This window comes from Thunnus maccoyii, chromosome 8, assembly GCF_910596095.1.
Source record: "Thunnus maccoyii chromosome 8, fThuMac1.1, whole genome shotgun sequence".
Lineage (NCBI taxonomy): Eukaryota > Metazoa > Chordata > Actinopteri > Scombriformes > Scombridae > Thunnus > Thunnus maccoyii.
Window position 1 is genome coordinate 29,197,737 of NC_056540.1, and position 22,440 is coordinate 29,220,176.

The window sequence follows — 22,440 nt, forward strand, 5'->3', positions numbered from 1 at the left end:
CCAGTAAGCTGAACCCATTCTACCTGCAACTGGGAAGCCATGTCAACGTGAATCCCACAATTTGTTTTTCCACTTCTCTGAGCATATACAGTTGTATTTTTATCCACTGTGACTTGTTCCACACCTGCGAAAGCCAATGTCCCGGACACAAATATGAATGTACACAGTAGTAGCTCAAGAGAGTCTGTACAGTACATACAGTTTAGTTCATTTTGAGGCTTTGGTTTGAACTGCATCTATACTGAACCGGCCCAGGAATGTCCTCTCGTCTTGGTGTTATTTTCTTTTTCAGTTCGCTTAGTTCCAAACTCTGATTGATTGACATCTGCTCTGGCGCTGTCTGAATTGTCTTGATACTTTAACCTTCACACATCTGCTGATTTAATAAGATTTAGAAAAAGGCTAAGAATATTATTTTGTATAATTTGATCCAGATCTGATATGAACTGAAAATTGGCAATTGGGGATTTTCAGGTTTTCTCCATGTATAGCAAGACCAAATTCTTTTATTGCTGAGAGTATCAAATTAACAAGTTTGAAATTGGTCATCAGGTGGAGAAAACAGCAAAGTCCCCCAGTGCTGGTAGAATTAACGCCTTCATGTGACTTTTATAAGGTAATTTCATAGTGGCGCTCCCAGCCAGTCCATACAATCACACAAGATACTGTAGGTGGCTGGATCTGTAGTGATCTCATGTTTTAGCTCCTTCCCAAGTAACAGGATAATTGCAGCAATGAATGTGGCAGTTGAGGGACTCGGCCTATACTGGAGACCAGACTCTTTTAATTACTGAATCCTAGATGATATGTCCTGGCTGTGGACTCGACTGTAAATAAATGCCAGAGCACACCCTGCTGAATCTGGCTGAATGTGTGATTAGCTCTGGCGGCTAAATAAAGGGCATATTAGCTAGCAGAAGTGCTGGAAAGCTGCTTTTTCCAAGGACAACATATCCCGATGCCTCACATGTGGATCTGAGATGTCTAATACTCATGAGCTGATTTGTACTACTGTTTCTTTTGCACACAGCGTTTTGGATGAATGATGATCTGTCTCCTGTCTCAGGACTGCAGATGAAAACCAAGTGTAACGCTGGAGAGATGGGAAAGTCCAGAGGGGGCATCATGTGGTGAAAAGTCTACTGATGCGCAACATTATGGAAATATGTGTAGACGTTAATGATTTTAGCATAAAGCATTTATCTGTGTATGTTTTTGAATGCTAAAAGTTCCCCATTGTTTAATGATGGATTACTTGGAACAATTTCTCTCCATCTAGGGTTTGCTCCAGAGTGCACAATTGAGACGATGACCGCTTTAAGTACAAAATGTCCCATCACTACAATTTCCCGGCGCCCAACTCATAAATCAAAGGCAGCCTTCACATTTTTAGGTTTCATCAGCTGCATAATAATTAATTATCTGGTTCAACATGTAAGCTGAAAGATGGTTGTGTGAGAGAGAAAAAACACTCCTTACAATTTTAATATTTAAAAGGTTAGCTAGGATTTTTGCTGTTCAAAAGGACCAGCAGAGCAGAGTCTGTTGGTCAATAAGTGCTCCATACAGTTCTGGGAAGATGTCGTTGAGCACTGACCATCAGTTAATGCTAGCTGACAGTAAACAATTAACAATAGTCCTAATCTTTCAATTATATTATATAATTTGAATTATAACCTCATCACATCGATATGTGATATGATATCTTCCACTTTAATTTTCAGATATGACTTACCAGTTTGTCATCATTACTATAAGTGGAAAACTACAGTCAACAACCAAATGTAATTCCACTTTTAAATTTATTGACTAAAATATATATCACTAAATGTGAGCTACAGTAATTGGTCTGGTTTTTTAGATACACCCAGTAGAATTTCAAGTTCTTTGAAGTTGATTTCATATAAAACGTGATGGTGAAAAACAGGATGTACTTTCTTTATCGTCTTATTTTTCATCTGTATGATTTTATGATTTCCTAAAACTTTTTATCTCTTTAGTTTCACTGAAAACTAAATGAGTTACATTTTTTTATCCTCTCCCAGACAACCCTGGCTCAAACACTGTTCTTGTATTTCTGTACATTAATTGCAGGTCTTTGCATGCAGCTTCAGCTGTACAAGTCAAAGAAAAATGAGAGTAAGACTAACCTCCAGCCAACACTGCTAAATCTTCCGCTGTGTCTACTAATTACTCTGGCAGGTTAACCTAAATGGTTTGGAAACCCTACTTCCTAAAAACTGATAAAATACGGAATGTGGACTGTCACTTTTGGGATTTACTAGCGTCTCTGGCCTATTGACAAAAAAATTTGATTCTGTTCCTGGACTGAAGGATTCTGGATGTGTATTTGATGGGTTGAGTCGAGTCTGTCCTCCCAAGAAAAATGACACAATAGCTTGTAATGTCAGTCGCCAAGAACAACCTATCGTTACATTCGAATGACAGACGCCATCTAGTGGCCGTATAATTATGACGCAGTTCAGATGACGTCTACATATGGTAACAAATTTCCATATTTTGGAGATGGTGAGTTGGGTGGGTGGATAGATCCTAACTTGCAAAAAGTGGACTTAGTGGGCTTTAATGCAGGAGTGTTGATTACTGTTGCTATGATGACAAAGGTTACCTAACTTTAAAGAAGTAGTAACTTTAACCTATACCATAACCAAGTGGTTTTTGTGCTTAAACCTAACCAAACCTTAACCGCAGCGTTGTCACATCATAAAACATCATTATTTTTAACAGTGATTTGACAAATGATTAGAAAACGCTCCTATGGGTCATTCTGGGGTGCATGGACAGACCTATATGGTTGTTTAATTTGGCGGACTTGTTGGTTGAGTTGTTGCTTTGGGGCTCCTCGTGATTGCAGCCACAAAGGGCTTACAACAATCAGTGCATTGGATTCAGTCTGCCTTGGAGATATGTCTCTTCCCAGAAGTTTTTTATTTATGTTAACAGAAGGTCTACTCTCAATGTCGATACCATAAACATCTTTTTCTTTGTGTATGTTCATGTTGGCTGAATAGCAAGGTTCACCTGTAGGTAACATGGAGATGACTGAAAACAGACAGTGCTTACTTGTATGTTTTGATACGTGCTGGCGGCAGTGATGGCCTCTTTATTTTCCCCTGCAGACAAATTTAAATTCCGTCCCGTATCAGTTTTCATATCCAAAATCAATAGTCTATTGAGCCATAATGAATTCAGATTGGATATCACATCTGAACCACCATAAAGAATAAGAATTGGTGAATTTGAACCATGCATCCATCCATGTTGCATCCGTTTAAAACTATAAATCCTTAAAATACCTTATACTTGAGTCCTTCACTAGCTTGGCAATTAAACTCCTTCCAGCTCTATTTGTCAGGCTTTAGCACTTACACCCCGCATGGTTTTATTGTCCCAGCTAGGACTGTGACCATGGATTAAAATATCAAAGACAGAGAGAAAGAACGAGAGCTGAACTAACATACAGAGGTAAAATGAACAGACAGGACGTAGTGAAAAACTAAACCTGGAGAGTTGCTTAGAGTTGCCGTCCAAATCAAACAGACACTTTGCCAGTGCTCCAACTTCAGCAAGCCATTCATCATTGGACAGGGACATTATTATGAACATGTTTTCAGCATCTAGGTCCATAGGTGCAAGGTAAAGGTGTTTTTTTCAGTGTGTAATTGCAGAGTGAGGCCCAGCCTGTGCTGGGGGTTGTCTATTAAAAAGGGATTCACTGAATGCACAAGTAGAGGCTGACTTGGACTACGTTTGTCTTTAGGGAACCGGGGGTTTCACCTTCATTCTCAAAGATTCCCCAGCCAATCCCCTGAAAGGGGATTTCTGCCTCAAGCAAGGTGTTAGTTTTTTCACTAAAAACAAAACATCACTAAATGAGTCTTGAACCATATCTGAAATTCGACATTGGAGGTTCTGGGGGAATATCAAATGATGGCTGCTAGGTATTTACTCATCAATTTATGTTGTAAGTAAAACCTCATGGACATGCAAGCAACATGATCATTGTTTTAAAATATCCTGAATTAAACTGGCTGTAGTCTTTAGCTATGTTAGGGCCCAGTCACACAAATATTAATAACAATCAGATTTTCTCTTAGCAACAATGATAATCAGTGCTGATGTTTCATTTAAACTTAAACTTTAGAGAATTTTGACATGTGAATTTGTAGCCAACTGGACCTATTCTGTTACATACAGTTTTTCTCTGGCAAAAAATTGCAGCACCAAGCCCACTGCACTTTATCGTAACTTTATCATAATTAGCATATGAATTCTTGAGTTATGGCCAAAAATATGTTTTGTGAGGTCAAAGTGACCTTTAACCACCAAATTCTAATCAGTTCATCTCTGAGTCCAAGTGGATGTTTGTGCCGAATGTAATGAAATTCTCTCCAGGCATTCCTGAGATATGGCGTTCATGAGAATGGGATGGACGTGAGGTCACAGTCACGTGAGGTAGTAGTGGCTGCTAACATGCTGCTTTCACTACTACTAGATACTATGTTAGAAATACACACAGATAATGTGGTTCAGGGACTTCCTTTGTGGTCATATACTGAGTGCAAATCATCACTGTTAAGGATTTCCTTCTTTTTTGTATGTTGCATCATGCTCTTGTAAAGCACTTTGTGACTAATGTCTATGAAAAGCACTATAAAAATAAATTGTACTTACTTACGTGCTTACACTGGACTCCAAAGAGGCCTCTATTACTTTAAATACCTATTGCGACAGTACCACAGAGTAGCTGCTCTCCGCTGGTCAGTCTCCATCACTATGCTGTCCAAAAACACCCAGCGGCATCCAAATGTGTCCAGAGTTTCAGCAATCTGATGCAGAACACTGCCAGAGCCTGGAAAGTGACATTTGACCCTGTGAATGATCATATGCATACATTAATTTTCTCTCCTGGTCCTTTGGCTTGGTCCATGACCAACTCAACCTCCTGGAGTGCCAGATCTTTTTTTAAGTAAAAAATATCTGGAGCACTTTAAACACAGCTGCAAACACAGGCACAGATACAGAGGCAGACACACACACACACACACACATACGGCACGTATTGTTGAGTATTCATTAGTGAGTGTTTGGGTTCAAAGGCATTGAGTCATATTTACACTACATGCAGATGCACACAACCACACACTGACACACATCCACAGACAAGTCATTGGCCTTTTTCAAAATGTTATGGTGTCCATGTGTGAATGAGGTAATTATAGTGTCATTCACAATGATAATGCTATACGGCTCATTTGACTCTCATTACAAACCATTTCCAGTCAACTCAGCTGTCGGACCAGACCCCTCCCACACCTATTCTATCTACCAAACACTCACACACCATCACACTGAACAACAGAAGGAGATAGTTTTCCACGCGCAGTGATTGGCAAAATGAGAAAAAAGCAAAGGATAATCCCAGCTGCAACACATCAACCTTCCCTCTCGTTGCAGTCTCTTATTCTTTTTATTGCCTCTGAGGAGTTAGATGATATGGGTGTCTTCTGGGACTTGTAACAGGGCCTCAATCATAGAGCAATACAGGCAGGAAGACATCCTGTAGGCTTCCTGTAATCTAAAAGGCCAGTATCTTTCCAGAGGGAAACGTCATCCTGTAAAGTTTACTGTACACACATTTCTCAGTCTTCTTAGTTTACATTCTATAAATGCATTTTAGGCATTTTGGCTAGTCTTCCTGTGTAGACGTCAGCGGGGAGGCCTTCATTGTCTCAGTAAAAGCCCTGCACTTCACCCTGTCAGCTAATGAATTGGCTGTTTGGGGATTGAAACTACAGGCTACTGCATCAGCAGAGGCATGTTTTCTATTACCTCATGCTTTCAGTTATTGTTTAAAAAATGTAATTAATCATTTATCAGTAATTTTGAAAATTTGTGAGTGAAAATGGAATTGTAAAAATGTGATTTGCAGTACAAAAACTATAATAGTTTTATTATTTTTTGATACATAATCAGCAGCTCATTTGTATTCACTCCCATTTTTCTACTCACTTTTGATTACTAGTGGGACCATATTCTGGATTGTCCTTGTCATGAAAAGACCCTGTTTACTCTAAACTATGCTGAACATTGTCCTTTGGCAACAGCAACCACAACAACATTTGGGTGCCTGGGGAAATAAAACGTTCTGCTCCCTTTAAGCACTCAAAAAAAAACAAAAAAGAGCAGCTGTCTGACAAATCTCTGGCAAATTTGTCCCCTGCCGTTATAGACACGTAGAGAAGAAATTCCAGTGCATACAACAGTGGATACTTATGGCATGTAACAACAGGACAAGAAACTGTTCATCAGTATTAAGTATAAAATATAGTGTACAGTACTGTATGTTCCAAATAGTTGGTGCTGTGACAAAGGAAGTTATTATTCTGTTTTTACATGCTACATTAGAAATATTGGAAATGCAAGTTTCCAACCTAGAGGAGACCATAACAGTGTTTCATGAAATTATTTATGAGTGGGTTTTTAAATTACCACTCAAGAGTGCTGGTCATAAGAAACACTAGCTTGTGCCAGATGCTATTTTGTGTTAATATTATGCATTTAGGCTATGACAAGTTTATTTGTATAGCACATTTAATATATAACGGCGAATTCAAAGTGCTTTACATAATGCATTAAAGTTTTAAAAAACCAGCATAAAATGCAAATTAAAAGATTAGAAATGTTATTAAAGGAAATGAAAAAGTTGTAAGTAAGTAAAAAGTAATACAGCTGCAGTTACAGTGCAGTAATAAGTTGTAAGTTTCCCCAAATGCAACACAGGAAATAGAAATGGAGAAACCAATCAATCAATGGCACAGGAAAACCACAGAGTTTCTGATTTGGATTTGACAAAACAGTTAAGTTTTAGAGATTTAAGTGTTAGTGTACGAAAATCCATCTTGAGTGTTGAGTTTCATTCTTGACCTCGGGAGAACATATCTGTGATAAAACGTTCTAATCACAAGGTTCTCTTACAGGCTTTTTCTGGAGTTTTTGACTGTATCCTATGGCCTTCTTCAGGGACTGCAACTTGCTTAGGTGTTATCATGTGACCTACATACAAAGTCGATCATGTGTACTGAATCTGTGGTGAAATGTGAGTTCAGACGCAAAAAACACCCATAAACTTTGACCGTGTCTATTTTTTACCCATCAGCGCTGTTTTATGTCTTTTTTGAATGAACCAGACAAACCCAGCTCAGATTTATTCATGTGGGCTCCGCCTCTGACACTATAATGCCCTTAACTGTAGCATGACTGAGCTGCCACAGTCCTGTCCCTGTCTTACTAGACACACCCACACGAACTCCACACTTAACTCATCCCCCGAGCTTCATATTTCCCCATATGGGACAGATTGAGTTGTGACCACAGCTCCTCTCTCTCATCCTGAATCAATGCTGCAGAAATCAGTCTCCTTTCACGCTTTCCTGAGCCCACACAACATGGAGGGAAGGCACTGATTCAGCAGCAGATTCTTTCTCTGCACTACTGAGGTCGAATGTAAATCCCCCCCAAGGTCAGAGGTCAAGTGTTTTCATCATCTGTGCGGCTATTATTTTACGTGTCATTATCAGCTGCATTATATCCCCGCTCAGACAGGAAACGGGCATAGATGCAAGCAAGGAAGTGAAGAGACGTGGGTCTTGTATGGCTTGTTGCCCTGCAGCTGTGGTTTGGGTCTCTTTCCCCCCTAAGGACCTCACACAAGCCAGATCATGTCCAGCCAGTAAGTCCTCACCGTCTGAAACTGTAAAGGAAGCAGCTGCGTTTCATCCTCATAACCACCGTTGGCAAGATTGACTGACCATCAACGGGCCCAAAGCGTAACTTCCCTGTCTTCTGACCACAGCTGCTCTGAGTTTTGATAAGCTTAGAAGTTTTGGGGCTATTTATTATATCCCAAAATTCGCTTCCCACCAAAATCACTCCCATTCTTATATCATATCCTACAAGAAGAGCCAAAAGACATTAGCCTCATTGTAATCCAATCCAAGTGTTGCACATTAGTGCTGATATAGAGCAGCAAAGTGAGGACTCCACCGATCTCTAATAGGAGCCTCCTCGTTTATATTTATTAGCTGACACTTTGCTATCACTCTGGTTTGGAAATGTTTATTATGAATTGAAGACTCACACTTTACCATAAACTAGGCTACTGCTCTCCCACATACATCAAGGGTATTCTTTTATAACAAGGAGGAGATGTACAGATAACATATAAAGGTCCTGATTAGCTTGATTTAATGTGAGTGTTATCTTCTCTCCCTCGATATTAAAATACAGTAAGAAATATTTTCACTGTTGCATAGCAGCAAATGACTCTAACTGACTCTGACTCAAATGAAGAATCTAGCTTATAAACTCTGATTGGTGGACTGTTTCTATAGAGGGCAAAACAACAGGCCTTTTCAAATCTCTAAATACATTTGAGATGTGGGCAGTGATTCAAGGTCTGGAGTTAAAAAAAAGAGCCATCAACTTTATATATATCATCATCTGAGATGTATTACCTGGAACAACTGCCAGGTCAAAGTTACAAATGTGTTTACTGATTACTGGCTTGAAATAGCAAAGAAAAGTACTCTTAATAGTTTGTTTTAGAATTAAATATCCAGCGTTTCAAGTAACCCCTTCCCCAGTTGAGTCATTGTTGGCACAAAATTAAAACCAATTACAGGGATTGTAACCTGTCAAAAGACAGTCTTAAACTCAAGTTGTTGGTTCAAAACTGCAAACTTTCTTGTACAAGATATGTAATAACGCATTTAAGGAAATATTTTCCAATGAGGATAAATTGTATGTAAGAATGAAGCCCTTCATCTGTAAACTGAGGTATTGAAGTAGCCAATAAAAATTATAAATGACCTCGGGAAAGCGAGGCCACGGAGCAGACTGTGCAGGTACGCTGTCTTCACAAGTCATCTGCACATTCATGGCTCTTGTGAGGATATTTCCTGCCAAAACTCAACGGACTCCAAATTACATTTCAGCATTCAACATATGGAGCCTCTTTAGATTGGCAACGCTGACATTAGTTCAAAATCATCATCATTTACCATAAAACAAAGTCCCACTGTTTGATGCTGATTGATGCTGATTGACAGTGACGTTTTGAGACATGTCACAGTTGCCCCTGTGACTTCCATTCATTAAGCATTTGTTATAGATACATTTTTGCAGCTCAGTTTTTCAAAAGAAATCCAGACCATGAACTCCAGTTTGACTTGATTCTTACCCCAGGTCTACTCTCAAGCCAAAGAGCAATTTGAGTATCCTTTTTATTAAGTGTGTGTAACCATTAGGTTTTTTAAGTGGGGGAAATTACACTGTTGTTACCGCTGAAGGTTTCATGTGGTCGACTGAAATGACCCTGTGTGACCGCGAGGGCAGAGGGCTCGATAAAAATGACAAAGCATGAAACTATAGATCACTCTCCAAAGCAGGAGTGGTGTTAACCTTGGAAATCTGGGGAGCTGTGAGGTTCAAAGAATACAGGCCTTGAGTTATTTGTTTAGGGTTGAACTGCACTGAAATGGACCTACTAAGTTACTGGAGCCATAGCTCACCCGTGCCCCTCTTCCTGGAGGGGTCAAAGGTCACCGTTGCTGTAGAGACCGCACAACAGTGAAGAGGAAAAGTGGTGGCAGAAAAGCTCCAAAAGTGAGTTTCTTTTTGTAGCTATTGAGAGAGTGAGAAACATTAAATGAATAGTCTGCGGTACAAAACAGCACGTATTTAATCGCATTATGACCTCATTTTTTTGGCTGGTTTTGATAAATGTCATGGTAGCATTCAAAATAATGACCTGCTGCCCTACTGTATGTCTTACGAAACCTCAAAGCATGATTTCTTTACAATACAGAGAAGCCTTTCCCTCACTCATGTTTGCAGTTTTTTATATAGGTTATCCTAGGTGGCCTCCTCCGCCATAAAGATCCTGAAACCACAGACACTATGAACTATTTACAGAACCGAAAGGCACATCCGAAAAGGGTTTCCCAGTCTAAAACCTCTGGCCATCTTTTTCTCTCTAGATGATAATATACCTTCAAAATTATATATTGGCAATGGATATGAGTGCCTCTATTTTTTCCCTTGTCTCACATGTGCCATTTAAAGCAAGAGAGTTATGATAGGCATTATTTTGTACCATTTCCAAAAGCTGATAAGTGCCTTTAAAATAGATTTGATGAGGATTTAGAGCAGTAGTTCCCAACCTGAAAAGGGGTCACATGATAAATCTGAGGGTTCATAAAAGAAACAAGTCATTTGAGGCTGTATTTAGTCACAGACTGAGCTTTGAGCCAAATAACATCAGCATGCTTACATGCTCATAATGACCATGTTTAGCAGGTACTGTACAATGCTAACATTTGCTAATTAGCACCAAACTAAAAATAGAGCTGAGGCTAATGGAAATGTCATTAGCTTTGCAAGTATTTAGCCATTAACCAAAGTATTGGACAAATAAAAATATTTACCTTATAATAGAGTTGCTAAGTGAGAGAGTCTGCCGTTTCCAGAAGTGTTCCCCATTCTGTACTCTCATTTCAAATTTTTTGTCTGTCATTTTGGCATGGCAAGCGGCTCATAACACTACAATACCCATGAGCCTCGGCCTCTGTTGCTATGGATAAGAGGCTAGTCAGTGGCACAAATCAGAGTGGTGATAATTCAAAACACTTTGTTGCAGTTGAGAACAAAACATGGCACTATAGTTACTAAATTAACCCACAATTGAACCAAAGTTTCAATTTATTGATTTAACCTGCAGATTGTGCTTTCAGTTTTCTCAACATTGTAATCTTTGGTTTGCACTTCACAGAATTATAAGTTCTGTGATTGGATGTTTCTTGCCAAAATGCACTTGGGAGCTGTAATTGACTGCAACCTTGAAATATTTATGTCCACGGGTTTGTACCGTGGACTTTTTTATGAAAGAACCAGATTTTTTCATTGTTCATCTTTTATACTGATTATTTGACCAGGCGAATTTTATGCCGATCCAAGCCATAAAACAGCTCTAACTGTGAGTCACGAACCATTGTCTATGGGAAAAATGAATGGGATTATTACTTCGGGGATCAGGAGTACCCAAAATAGCTCCAGATTTCATGGCAATCCATCTAATACTTGTTGAGACAGTGGGGAGGATTCATCCTCTAACTACCATTGATTTCTGTACAAAGTTATGGGGCAAACCGTCCAATAGTTGTTAAGATATTTCAGTCTGGACCAAAGGGGTGGACCGACTGACATTAGTGTCCCTAGAGCCATGCTGTTAGCAAGACTAAAACCATTTCTGGCATACTTTTTTTCCTTTTCTCCAATCCTATAAAATGCTGAGGAGTTTTACCTCCTCATGACTCTAAGAGCTCTTGAAATAGTTCAATAGCTTCAATAATTTGAGGGGATTGAAATGTCCAGAGCTCACATGAGCACATATGCAATGTGTGACGAGAGGTTGCAGGTAGGCATTTTTTTGGCTCGAAGGCAAAAAGGTTGGAAATCAGGGGTTTAGAAGATTGACCCCTTTGTATGTCTCCTGTTTGAAAAAGACAAGGATCTGGCTTTGTTGTCACTCGCCTGTGGGGCCTACGTATGAGGTGTCTCATTTCATAGCAATAATCAAAAACATGCTGATCTAATTATCATGATGTCGGCTTATGGCCACTTCTTAGATAAACTATCTCCCAAATGCTTCACCCACAGTGGACCTGTTTTTTTTAGCCAATAAATTTCCTAGGCGGCAGCCCGGGATTACCTCCAAGGCTGATCCAACCCTCCTGCGACAGGCTGCAAACGCCGTCCGTGTCTTGCTTATTTTGCCTTCCTCCTGCATATTTAGCTCTGTTTGTTGATCTTGGTCGTGTTTCTCCTTTGGAGGCTGAACCGGTTTCGTCTGCTTTGTCTGGCCAAGCCTTGACACCGGCTGGACTCAGGACTGCGCTGTGGCCCAGAATACACAAACGTCACTGGTCAGAGGGCCAGCGAGAGGCGCGAGGCAACGCTTGTCTAGACCACACAGCCGTCAAACCTGTCTCACTGTGCAATTTGAGAGAATTCTGCAAATGCATTTGGGTCAATGCTGTGGCTTCTTTCTGTTTAACTTTTCCTCTGCAAAGTGAAGGGGAAACACAGGAAGAACGTCCGTACTGTGTATTTTTGCAGGAAGTTCCGATAGAAATGGAGGGATAACAGAACCTTGATTCACAACCACAAGGGTCAGTTTAACTAAATAAATGCTTTTTAAAAAAAAGGCCAATTCTTAAGAGAGGGAAGAAAGACTGCTGGTGAATAATTTCCTCAACAGAAAAAAATTGCCCAATTACGTTGGTCTGAAGGTCTCCACTCCCAGAGAGGGAGAGTAAAAATAGGCCACTAGATCTTAGACATTGCAGGATAAATTGGTATATATTGGCACGCATTAATAAAACCTCAGAACACTAGAATTGTAGCATGTTTAAACTAATGGGCAGTATTACCACTTTTATGAATGTTCTGCCTCATTTGAAGCGACTTTTTGGACACTGAAGTTGATTTCGGTGCTCCAAAGCCTCTGTGTAAAATAATATGAGTAACTGCTCATATTTTCCTTCATTAAGACTTCTTCGCCTTACATGATGCATTCACTGTCTTGTTATGAACTACTGACCAACATGGACTGATGATGAATACACAAAACTCATAGAAAGTGAAGTGTCAAAGTTGATGGAAACATTATCGCTGCTGAGAATTGGCTAAGCGGGATTTCCATCATTACTCAACTACTTTAATATCTGTCAAAGAAAAACGTGTGTTTATTCTGGTTTCTACTAAAAATAAAAAAAAATTAAAATACGAGATACACTGAAGGTCTATTCTTGTCTGATTTGTAGCACTAATTGTTTCCATACTCCTGGCTGTCCTGCCTAATGTTGACATGAGCTGTTTACTGCTTTAGATGAAATAGAGAATAATGTATTATTTCCTACTCAGGGAAACAGCAGCTGTTGGTCTGCAGTCACAGTCTGCTGCCATAAGACGTTTAGAGCTAACAGGCTGGCTGCAGGATCTTTTCTCCCCAGGTTGCAGGTTGAATGATATTTGCTCACTGTACCACACACATTTTTTTTTTTTGCTATTTTTTCACTACTGCTACACAGCCAGAAAAGAAGCACAGACCACCTTGTTTGCTCTCACATTACAACCAATCATAGTTGCTCAAATGTGGCAGTAAAATTCCCTTAAATGTACATTTTTATGCATCTTTCATACTTTTCTCTGTTAAAGGATAAGGCCGGTGATATTCTAGATTGTTTTTACTGCAAACAAATCACATGAAAAAAACAAAATCGGTGTGTGTGAGATGCAGAAACAATTATCATAGGTTACTGTAGAGGCTAAATTAAAATCTAGTTTTCTGTTATTTATGCAAAATGTAATTTGCACCACACTTAGTTTAGTTGTTGCCTTTTTTAAAAGCTTTCTGGTGATTTTTACTTTCTTTTTGCTTCTATCCTGACAATTTTGGGGGGTTTTTTGTAAGTTTTCATTATCTACCTTTTCATTTATAGGGTTGCATCACTTACTTTCTGATCTTTCTGTTTGGCTTGTTTTGCTTTTTCTTGTTTTATTGATCAGTGTGATTTAAAATTGCTGTTTTTGTGTGGACCACAGGAAGACTAGTGACCACTTTGTGGAAGCTGACTGGGATCCAAATAAAAAATAAAACCATCAATAAATATATCCCACTAATAAAATGTTGCCTCTGTAGCCATAAGCCCGATATATCTTATTTCATTGTGCCATAAAGCTTCATTGTTTTCCAAAAGCGATTAAAGTGGGCTTATCATGCATGTTTCCAAGTATATATATTTATATTCAAGGGCTCTACTGGAATATCTTTGCATGATTTACAGTTTAACCATTCATTTTTATACTGGCTCTTTATGCTGCCCCTCAGTTCAGCCTCTGTCTGTAACAGGCCGTTTTATCTCCTGTGTCTTTAAGGCCCCCGTCTTCATGAGCCCACTCTGTTCTGATTGGTCAGCTCTCGGAAGCTGCCCCGCAATGTAAACAAACTATAGTTAGATTTCACTTCTTTGTCTTGTTCTTTACTTGAAACGGGAATTTCTCAAATACATCTTTGCGTGTTCAAGCCTGAATCTGATCTGAAATACGTGAGTGGACAATGTGAACAAACCGTGGAATAACCTTAGCAACAACATTAGCAACAAAGGACGGACGGCTGTTTGTGAGCAAACAATCTGATGTCATCGTGAGGAGGAAATAGAAGTAACTTTGCAAACGGAGCGTTCAGAGTAGGCTGAAGCCTGGCTTTTCACTTACAGAGAGCATCTTTACATATGTTCACCTCAAGTTTTGGAACTTTGACCATGTTTAACATCCGGAATCATAACAGTATAAAAGTAACAGAAAACTCAATCCCACACACAATCTCCTGCGGCCAGAAATATTCACGAGCGCACCAAATGTGTATTAATCCGCCACTGAAAATAGTCCCCAACAAATATATAATTTTCTCCCGTTTGAGTAACGTTTATAAAAAAAACTACAATGCCCAGCTATTTTATGAAATGACAGTTTTGTTTTTTAAATGAAAACTAGACATTTTTAAACATTTACATCTTCGGAAGGAACCAATTGGCTCATGGCTGAGAGACAGGGAAGGGAAGGGAAGTGATTGACTAACAAGCTGTTGGCTTTGGTCTTTTAATGGAATTTGTTGATGATAAGAAAAACAGAATATCACCGATCTTATCCTTTCAAATTCTACTCTCGCATAAGGAGCCAAATGCAGCAGAAGTAAATATACAGTTAAAAGTGGGAGTTACACAATGTCTACATCTGTATGTTAACCTCAGCCAATAGTTTTTGTTCTCACTTCGAGGGTCACCCCACAGTGCCCTTCCCGGGTGTTACAAAGACATCACACATGTCTCAGTATGCCAAAACCCCCAAAAACCAAAACTTGATTAGCAACATCCATCAAATACTTTAGTGCAGTTATTTGAATTCAGGGGGAACAAGAGATGGGAAATCCATAAAATGTCATCTGGTCCGGCTTCAAAAGTTTCTGTTTCTATTTTTCATATCAAACCTGCTGAAAGATGGAGTATTGTTTGACTTTTTTTTTCTTTTTTTTTCGTCACGGAGTTCACCGCATGAGATCTTCACGTTTGGAAGCTTCCAGACTGCAATTTATTCGATAATAACAGTGAAATTCATCTGTTCTCCAGCACCGTTCCAAGAGTTATAAAAGATTTGGAAAGTTTTCTACTGGTTTCACACATTGTCTCTGATGGAAAAAGTTAAAGAGAGAAGGAAAAGGCCACCCTGGATGAATTCTCACTTTCTCTTCTCCTTCTTGCTCCCACTTTCTCTCTCTCTCTCTCTGTCTTTTTCTTAAATGCACACCTCAGCTCACTCTACCCGGCACGCGAGTCAACACTTTCTGCCCAGAAAACAGAGGAGGCATGTTCACCTTCACTGCAATTATATTCACCACCAGGTTTACAACACAGCTGAATTAGTCTTTGGATTAGGTATAGCACTGCTTTTCTCATTAGGACCCATTGGCTCTGTTCATTTCATTGTTTCCGGACTCCTGCCTTTGTCCAAGAAGGCTTCTATATAACTGGTTTTACAACTACGTCACCTAAGGACGAGGATTTTTTGAATTACACACTTATTCAGAAATGTTTGGCATATGAAATGTGAGTAGGATTTTGTAGACGTGTCTGTTGGTGACTTATTGCGTGTGATGGAATGAAAAAGACATGGAGCAAGACAGAGGACTTGAGGGAATTTATAGTGCTTTAAAATTATATTTGTCAGATATTTGGGGGTTAGTTATGTATTTCAAAATAAGCTCTACCTTTGCAGGATTTATACAGCTACTGTTTACCTTTCTCAAGAGTTGCAAGCTGGGATCCAGACCTCTGAATTGCCGCCCACATCTCAAATATTGTCAAGTTATTCAAAGAGCAGGTTTTGCTCTCAGCAACGGTTGTTTCCCCAGTTGAAGATCTTCAAATAGAAGTCGTGTTTTTGACATGAATGAAGTTGAGTGCCCGATTTGTTTTGCATTCAAGTTGTTTAAGTTACTTAAAAATTGGACATTGTCTTGTTCTCATATCAAAGATTTTGCAGTTTTTGCATCTCAGTGCCATTTGTACGATGAGAAATTGAAGACGATCGCTAAAAACTAGAAAATAATGTTATTTACTTACTATGAAGCCTCATAGTTGTAATTCTGAATCAAAGATTTCCTGACAGCAACAATACTTCCAACTTGATGAGAAGAACTATATAAGTGTCAAAAAAAACAGTGGCGCAAGTTCTGCAGAGCCACCACAGTCACATCCAGATAAACTCCAATATTATCACTGATGCAGTCGATTCAGCTAATTAAAGAAGGGGTTCACAGTTTTTCAAGTCTGCCTTAAAACAACAGTCAGGTGCCAACATTGATTCATTCATTGAAACAGGCTTTGCTCTCTGTATCGTTCCATCTGTTCATACTGGCCATTACAAGATCCTCTCCAAATGTGATTACAATGTAATTAATGAGAGGAAAAGTCCAGTCTTTGTTTTGAGCAAAAATGTATTTAAAAGTTCATCTGAAGATAATATGAGGCTTCAGCAGTCTGAGTTTTAAAAAAAAGGTCAGTAGGCTGCATTTATATAGCGCCTTTCTAAGTCTTCCAACCTTTCAAAGCGCTTTACACTACATGCCAATATTCACCCATTCACACACTGATGGCAGAGGCTGCCATGCAAGATGCCAACCTGCTCAACAGGAGTTCTCAGGCTCATTCACACACACACACACACAGCCTTCGGGAGCAATTTGGGGTTCAGCATCTCGCCTTACTTCAACATGCGGACTGGAGGAGCCGGGGATCGAACCCCTGATCTTCCGATTAGTGGATGACCCGCTCTACCACATGAGCCACAGCTCTTTTAACAGACTGTGTTTTCCTGTTCAGCTGCAGTGGAAGTATAGTAACAAAAGAGAGACTTTGCCACTAAAAACACAGTAACTTTGAAAGATGTCAACTTGATTTGACTCATTTGGACGACTGAAGTTTCATATTAGCTTCAAGTAAACTTTAAATACAATTTTCCACTGAAGGTGGGCTGTAGATTTTGGCCTTCATCACTTACATTGTATGAAGGGGTCTTCTAATGGTCAGTATGAACAGAGGGAATGATTACAGCTAGAGCAAGAACATGTGACAACGTTCGTTTGGGTTCTTGACTGTTGTTTTGAGACAGACTTACTAAGTTAATCTATCCTTTAAAAATGAGTCATATACTGTTTGTTTGTATCCACAAATGACTATAAATATGTATGATTACGATGATGATATGTGTATAATTTTAAAAAGGCTTAATTTCAATTTATTTGGTGTAAAACATGAGCAAAAAGGGGTGCATAAACAATTCCAAGGTGGAATCATGGGACATTTTCTGACTTTTCTTGCATTTTGTCGACTTTCTGGCGCAAATGCAGCAAATCATTCTTAACTTATGCTAAATATAAAACGATTTATGCTACCTCTGTGTGTCGCCAGAGTCTCTCATGGAGCGGTAATTCACACATGTATGACTCATTAACCTCTTTTTGGATTTTATACAGACAAAAATGCTAACGCTACAATATGGCAATGCAATATGTAGCAATGATACTTTTCTCAGGGGAGGAGACAAACATTGCAGATTTTGTCTCAGCTTCACTGCTCTCACAGTAACCGCTCTTTGGCATTCGAAAGGGGAACATTTGGAAAAATCTTTGTCAGGGAGTCAAAACATGGTGTGAGTATTAAAATTCAATCTCGAGACTTGTTCAAATTTTGAGCACACATCCTGGCTTTAAATTGTAATCTGCAAGTTCCATTGTGATGTTTTCCATCTTTCTTTGCATTCATTGATGTGATGTTTCTGCATTTCACGTCCCAGAGATCAACTATCAGACAAATTGGGAGGTTATAAATCTTCTCATGAATTTTCGGAGTTTCTGTAGGCGTCGCTCTCTTCTTACTCTGCTCAGCCATGGTGACTATCACAGCTCATTTTTCTGTTCAGTACAAACAGACTGGAAAAGTAAATCACATCACTGTCTGTCAGCCAATATATTTTTCCTGAGAGAGACCAATCAGACATTTGTGTGTTTGGAACAGCGATTGTAAAAGCTTCCATGAACTGGCTGTATTTTGAATCACAATTGTGTTATAGCAATCAGTGATAGAGAGTAGCAAAATGCATATCTGTTTATTTGAAAATGTCATATTATATAACGTTCAGCTGCAATCATTCACTTATTTCTCCTGTAACCTGACCTGGTGTTGCCCAGTATTCCAGTATTCAAAATACACACATGCATCCAATCTCTGGTCCTGTCTCTGAGAGTTTATAGTGTAGTTTTTTACTGCAAAAATTTATGTACTGTGAAGCGTAAAAGGACATTTTTTGTGTTCTGGTCTTAGGATGCATTGCACCCTTTTTGAAACATGGAATTATATATAATTCCATGTTTCATGTTTACTATATGTTTACTGTGTTTACTTGACGCAAGCTAGCCACGCCTTTGGGTTACGTTTCAAAAAATACATATAAATAATAATCAGAATGGTAATCTGAATACCTATCAACAACACTGCACCTACTAAATGAAGGAAAAAGGAAAAGTTACTGTATTGGCCCGAATATAATAATATAATAACATAATATTCCAGAAATTACGTTTGAAAAAGTAGGGGTAATCAGCTTTAATCAGTTTTACGATCAAACTGCAACTTTCTTGACTTGCCATATTATCTTTTATATTGATAAACATCATATCATGTAATTCATGGCACAATTCATACCGGATCAAAAAATTATTTGTTCCTCGCCGTTGACTACCATTAATATTTTTTCCGAAATAAGGTCCCACGGTGGTCCAGCGGAAAGGGGAGGGACTAAGACTCTCTACTCAAGTCCATTTATAGTATGTTTATTAGCGTTATCAGTACTAAAAGTGTTTTGTTAGCACAGTTTAACAGGAGTGTCTGAAGGCATGTGTAGCATGTTTTTCTGCCACAGTAGAAATAAATTCATGACAATTGAAAACAAGTCAAAAGCGCCTTCCAAATCCTTTACTACAGAAACAGAGCAGGGTCCGAATCATCTGTCAAGAGGCCAAGAATTACTGCTGCCATAAATGATGAGGAGCTCAAACTGACAAATGAAAACATTTTAAATGGTGTCTGCCGGAGAAAATACTTTGACCGCTTCCAAGAACCTGACAGGAGAGAGTGTGAGTATGTGATACTGATAGATTAGATACACAAATTTACGTCCTGCCATAAAGGTGTTATCTCCAAGAGAAAACGCTTCAAGAATGAGGTCTGTTTTCTCCTTGGATTATCAGTACTTCAGAGAAACTTTCCCACGAGGACAAGTGTGAAAGTCTTTCTCCAAAAGTAGGTGTTGGAAATGGCGTCTTATAATCAGGATCGTCTTATATCCGGGCCAATCCCTCTTGACAAAGTTTATTGTAACATTTCATGTAATAAAGCAGACAGATCAAAATCTGGCATCTGTAGAGAGAGTTCATTGCTAACGATGGGAATTTAGTACAGGGAAGTATGATGCTGAGGTGGGAGTGGGTTTTTTTTTTTTTTGTATATTTGACCTTTTAAAGAAATAAAGCAATAATTCTTGTGTTCTTGTGTTCTGTAACCCTCTTTGTGCACTTTATCTATCTATAACCTGCAAACATTATAATATAGGAACATCTGATAATGCTATACGATGTGAGCCTATACAGCATCTCTGCTGCACAAAACATCTTTGTGAAACTTAAGTTGTTGGATTTTAGTTGAGACTGTGTCATATTTCAAGTGGTAGTCTGTGGTCTTGTATTGGATTGCTGTACTGTATATTATAGGTTATTTTTACCACTTGCTGTATCTCCTCATACGTTGGACTCTGATGAAGCCCTGTCAACTCCAACATACTGTATATTACTGTAATTTGTGAGTGCAATTTTAGAGTACAAATATTACTTATTGGCTGTAATAAGTATCTTATTGGCAGAGCAAAGGGGGAGGAAAATGAAGGATTTTCCAACTCTGCCATGACAGTCTTGGTGTTGGCTACTGAGTCGCTCCTCTGGAAGCTTTGAGTGTAGCTGGTTATAAAAGTTGGCCCGGAGATTTAAACCTATGACCTTCCAGCCACGCGTCCACTCCTCTAACCTTGACACTTACATTAGCTTTATTTGTCAAATGAACTGCAGTAAATTTAGACTTTGAAGCACTACTAACTTTCTGGGCTTTTACTCTTAAAAACCTGTTAGGAATTGTTGATGTAAGAAAATTTCTTGGCTTCTGTAGCCATAATCAGTATGGTGTCGGCTTGTGACCCAAGTGCTGATCCCAGAGCAGATTAAAGACAGGTTCTGGTCGGGCTCTTTATAGAGGTCACATTGTATTTTGGGAATCCAGCCACCCTTCAATCTGCACCAATCCATGTTACATCAAAGTGACATGTCCTCTACCCCTCGCCAGTGTACAATATGCAGTGCTCTGGCCTTCATTCAAACCACCACTAATTACGTCCAAGAGCTTAGTGGAGATGGTCTGTTGTTCAAAAACACTTGTTTCTTTGGTAACCGTGTAAACTGTGTATGGAGTGCTAAAATAAACGATGCAGAACTCCCTGATAGATGTGCAACAGTAGATTACATAAAGCAGATAAAATTGTGAAATAACATTCTGTGCTCATGGATTTGTAATCAGATGTGAGTTCAGTTCACTGTGGTTTCAGGCAAATGTATTCCTTGAAGACTTTTGGAAAGACTCCAGACAGAATAATATTGGAGTTACTTACTCAAAGTTGTGTGTAGTGGTTGTGTACATTTAGAGACACTCAAAGTGGATCTATGATGGCTTCCATGGAAAAGCAATATGACTACAATTATGATGTTTTTCTTAGCTGAAAAAGTTTACATGGTAATTTATTTGTTTTAGTCTATGTGTGTCAATGAGAATAAAAGCAAGCTTCTGAAAAACACAGGCTTTACAGATGCTGTGAAAACCAGCGCTATGGATAGTACATGTATACCCAGCTATAACTCCCAGCTCCACACCCAGACGTCTCTTCCTCTCTTTTACAGCCAGACATTCTCCAAACCTGTCTGGGGTCCAGGAGTCAACCACCACCCCTTGACACCAATCCATACGGGTTAATTGACAATGAAAATACCTGGAGGGAAAACAGCCGTTTATAAAGTCAAGATTTAAACCTGGCCATATAGGATTATTAAAAAAAAGTCATGAGCACGCCGCAAAGAAAATACCTCGGCCTTCAGATGAATAGGTATTCTTTCTTCTTCTCCAATGCGTTGTTTTTCTTTGGGGAGCTTGCGGTCCTGAAGTGCTTTGGACCTCAGCTCTGAGGCAATTTAATGGATGTACAGCAGCCGCACTGTGCAGAAAATAGTATTAAAATATGTTCCTTATGTTTTGATACCATTTTCAGGCTTCAGGCTAGCGCACAGTGTGCATCAGTGGCTGCAGCTTTCTCGGCCACTGCGATCAGAAGCGGCGTCCAAGCACTTGCCTCAGCAACGTTCTTACAATCACTGAGCAATATTTTTGTAGCCGGGAAACATTTTGAGCAGATTTATGACCCTGTGGCTCCGGGTTTGTTGCTTGATGCTGAAAATGTTGCTTAAATTTTTTGTCTTGTGTATTACCACTTTTAAGATTCAGCTTATGGATTCAATTAACTAACCAAATCACAATTGAGACACAGAGAGATGTGATGTACATTTAGAGAGACAGCAAACGCACGCTCATTTCTCTAGTTACAGATCCTCATCCAAACCACTTATTTTTGGATGGTGGAGAAGCAAAATCTAAACATCCATTTTACATTTCTTTGAGCCTGACATGACGTTATGCAGCACTTTGCCTTTAGTCTGCTGTCAGTGTACTGCAAAACAGTCAAGAGTGAATGAGTTTGCAGGGATAGCATGCTACCGTGTTTGCTGAAGGCTACTGAGCTCGTGCTTAGATAGCACCAATATTAAACATCACCAAAGGGGTTAAATATGTGCGGTTTTGTAAAAGAAAGCACACAGCAGTTTGCAGGTCTTTGTTTCCAAAGCAATTCTGCTGATACACATCTCTCTCTGTAATCAAGGGTTTACTCACAGCTGCTTGTTTTGACAGCGTTGCATCAACTGTTGTGACAGCAGCAAAACTTTTCAACCATTCTGCCCTTTTTCCATTTTCTAATGTCTGTCTGGTCATCAAACTGCAATGGCGCCAATATGTTTTCATTGTTATTTTATTTTCAGAGCATGTTAAGGTTTGCTAACCTGGTCTGCGACGGTTTACACGAAAGCCATCACAG